This window comes from Python bivittatus, unplaced genomic scaffold, assembly GCF_059951505.1.
Source record: "Python bivittatus isolate LINGU-HERP-01145 unplaced genomic scaffold, Pbiv_v1 ctg000430_np1212, whole genome shotgun sequence".
NCBI lineage: Eukaryota > Metazoa > Chordata > Lepidosauria > Squamata > Pythonidae > Python > Python bivittatus.
The window spans coordinates 6,176,531-6,180,080 of record NW_028277071.1 but is presented as its reverse complement, the minus strand read 5'-3'; the positions used below and the strand labels follow the sequence as shown (position 1 = coordinate 6,180,080).

General features: G+C 44.4%; 1 pseudogene; it reads right to left on the bottom strand.

Moving 5' to 3' along the window:
* Nucleotides 1-2,595: 2,595 nt before the first annotated feature.
* Nucleotides 2,596-3,301, bottom strand: LOC103049550 (ribonuclease pseudogene; annotated as a pseudogene).
* Nucleotides 3,302-3,550: the final 249 nt, after the last annotated feature.

The following is a 3,550-nucleotide window of genomic DNA, read 5'->3' as shown; positions in this document are numbered from 1 at the left end:
ACCAGGCCTTCTTGCCCTTCACCGCCTCTCTGAGTTTGCTCAGTTTCATGCTCATTGCCTCAGTGATGCTATCTAACCATCTCGGCCTCTGCCATCCCCTTCTCCTTTTGCCTTCAATCTTTCCCAGTATCAGAGTCCTCTGTTCTCATTAGGTGACCAAAGTATCTGAGACTGAGCTTCATTATCAAGCCTTCCAATGAGCAGTCAGGGTTGATTTCCTTTAAGATTGACTGGTTTGACCTCCAATTCTCCAAAAAGTAAGATCATTTTATTTATTTATTTATTTATTTATTTATTTATTTATTTATTTATTTATCGTATTTATATATCCGCCCATCTCACACAAGGTGACTCTGGGCGGCGTACAACAATTAAAAAAATAAATACAAAAATACAATTACACATTAAAAAACTGTAAAGACACACAAAATAGGAGGAGATAAAATTAATAAGGGAGCCATTGTAAAATCTCTCCGGTATCCTGGGATCCCCAGGCCTGATCACATAGCCAGATCTTGAGGGACTTGCGGAATGTTAAGGGGGATGGAGCTAATCTCATTTCAGGGCGGAGAAGATTCCACAAAGGTGGGCGCCATGGCTTACCAGGTATTACCAGGTATCTGAACAGGCAAAGGAAGACACACACAACTGGAAAGGAGGGGAATGGGGAGGGGGTTAACTGTTTAACTGTTTAACTTCCTTGCCATCCATGATAAAAATTAAAGTGAAAAACTGTGAAAAAGAAAAGAAAAAAGAAAAGAACTTAGGCCTACATGTACAGTATATGAAATCACTTTCTCCAGCATCAGAAAGACTGGTTAAGTGAAGAAATGAAAGGTGAATGAGTGGTATCATTGATGATTGAACAGCCATTAACTTTCAAAGGTGGCAAATTCTAGCTCCAGAGTTAGCATCTTACATATATGACCTACATTTCTATCTGCGGATGGATATAATCAATTGGACAATGTCTCCAATGTAAATTTAGGGTCAAGAGGTCTTCTTGGAGATAAATTATATGCTTGGAATTGCAGTCTATTGCAGTAGAGAGAGGTTGGGGGAAGGGTGACGAATTGCTCTACCTTGAACTCATGTACTCCAACATCTGACATCAGTGTAGATGTAGAAGAAACAAGAATCCTTATGAAAACATGAGGATAATAAAAACAGAGAGTCAAAGAAAACTAATCAGAAAAAAAGGAATAATAGTCAAATTGTTCTTAACAGAATGGAAAATTGGGCTGACACCAACAAACAAAGAAGTATTTTGCATCACACTGGCGGTTGCAGGAGATCAGATATTGGTAACCAAGGGTTGGTTGCTCTTGCAGATGACCTGTCGCACAGCCAGGACAGTGGTGAAGCATCCACCCTTGTGTTCCTTGATCTCTTGAGGGATTTTGATTCCAATGACCTTGGAACCCTTTTGAGCTGGCTCTGTGGGTTGGGGCTTGGAGACCCTGTTTCCTGATGGTTCTCGTCCTTTTCTGAGGACAGCTGAAGTCATGGTTGGTTAGGAGGGAGAGATTATTTGTAGGCCCCTTTGTGGAATGCTGCAGAGTTCTATATTGTCTCCTCTCCTTTTCAAAATCTACATGAAACCACTGGTTATATGCCAGTTTACGATTCAGAATCATCATTACTCTGAGGATCCCCAATTGTATTTTTTGAGCTCAGGCCAGCCAAGTGAGCCTCTCAAGGTTCTGTCCCAATGCATGAAGGCTGTGAAGGTTTGGATGGGAGGAGCTGACTCTGACTTAATCCTAACTGTTTGACCACCCACATCTGGGAATATTCCATCTTTGACCTTGGATGGGGGTCAGTTCCCATTCAAGGGTGGAACACCACTTGGGGGTCTTCCTGGACTCACAGCTGCTGTTCAATGAGCAGGTGGCAGCTGTGAGCCAGAAGGCTTTTACCCAGCTTCACCCGATGCACCAGTTGTGCCCTCTCCTAGATCAGGGGTCCTTCAGATAGCCACTCATGCCTTAGTCACCTCATGGCTTGACTACTGCAATGCTCTCAACATGTAGCAGCCCTTGAAGACTACCTGGAAGCTTCAGCTGGCCCAGAATGCAGCAGCGCAGGCAATAAGGACATTCCTTCTGACACCTCTGCTTCGTGAACTGCACTGTTTGCCACTCTGCTTTAGGGTGCGATTCAAGGGGCTGGTTACTACCTATAAAGCCCTACATGACATAGGGCCAGGTTCTTTGAGGGACTGCCTGTCTACCATAGTATCTGCCCAGCCAATTTGCTGTGGCAGGGTTGGTGCACTCCGGGTTCCATTAATTAAACAATGCCATCTTTCAGGACCCTGGAAGTGTACCTTCTCTGCAGCAGCACCTAACCTCCAGAATGAGGTTCCCCCCAAGATTTAAACAGCCCCCACCCTACTAGTATTTTGAAGGGCCCAGAAAACATGGCTTTTTCCCCAGGCCTTTGGTGAAGATGATTGATGCTTAAGCTCAATGAGTGAATAGGGCAGATCCATTGTTACTATGATAGATACAGAGGTTGCTATGCTGCACGAAAGACACAGGGAGGCAGTCAAACACAAGGAAATAATGACAGAAGCACATGGATGTTGCAACTTTATTTGCATGGACACATGTGGAATTTAAAGACACTGCCAAGGCTATTGTGGCTGATCTTTGAAAGTCTGATGAAACCACCAAGCTGGACTTGGTGGGAAAAGGAAATCAGATAAATCCAAAAGGCTATAGCCTGAACTGGAGAAAACTGCTTATGCCAAGCCATGCAGCCAGCTCAGTGAGTGTGTGAGGATGTGGGAGAGCAGAACAAGTGAGGGAAGGTTGCCAAAACAACGTAGAATAGGACCTTTGGTTCTGCTACATTTCTCTTCTTCATTCAAGCATGGGTAATGTAGTGGACCGGAAGGCCCCTATGGCAAGTGACTCGGATTTTCCTGATCTCACTCTTCCCTTCGTACTTGCAGAAGATTGTCTTGTGTTGGTTACTTTTGATGCAGATGGTGATTGAAAATAGGCTTTTGCTGGTGTGATTGCCATCCAGTTTCCTTCCCCTAGATGTACAGACGGCGGTCAGCCGTTCTCTGCTGGCATGGATGAAGGTGTTGCTCCATTGACATTTCAAGCCCTTGCGGCGCATCATCCTGTTGCAGTAGTTGTGGTTATTCTGGAGATCAGTTTTGGGGTTGTCCACATGCCTTCTCAGGAAGTCTTCATAGGATGAGGCTTCACTGCAGGGGAAGAAGGAATTCACTGGAAGGAAAAGCAGCAGAAGGAGGGCCCAAAAGCAGTAGCTGTTAAGAGCCATGATTCGCTCCTGACTCAGTAGCTGCAAAATAAGAAATAAGAGAAGGCCAGATTTAACTAATAGACTGGATTCCTCTGTTCTGACAGGCGCACATGGTTCTCTCCCTGTTTTTTATTTATTTGGTAGGTGCCTATCCTGCCTCTCTTGAGTTTTTAGCTGTTAGTTAGCTTTATGTCCCACTTTTCATTCAGCAGCCCAAGGAGCCATAAGCAGCACTCTTTCCTCCCATTTTCCCACATAGCAAACTTGT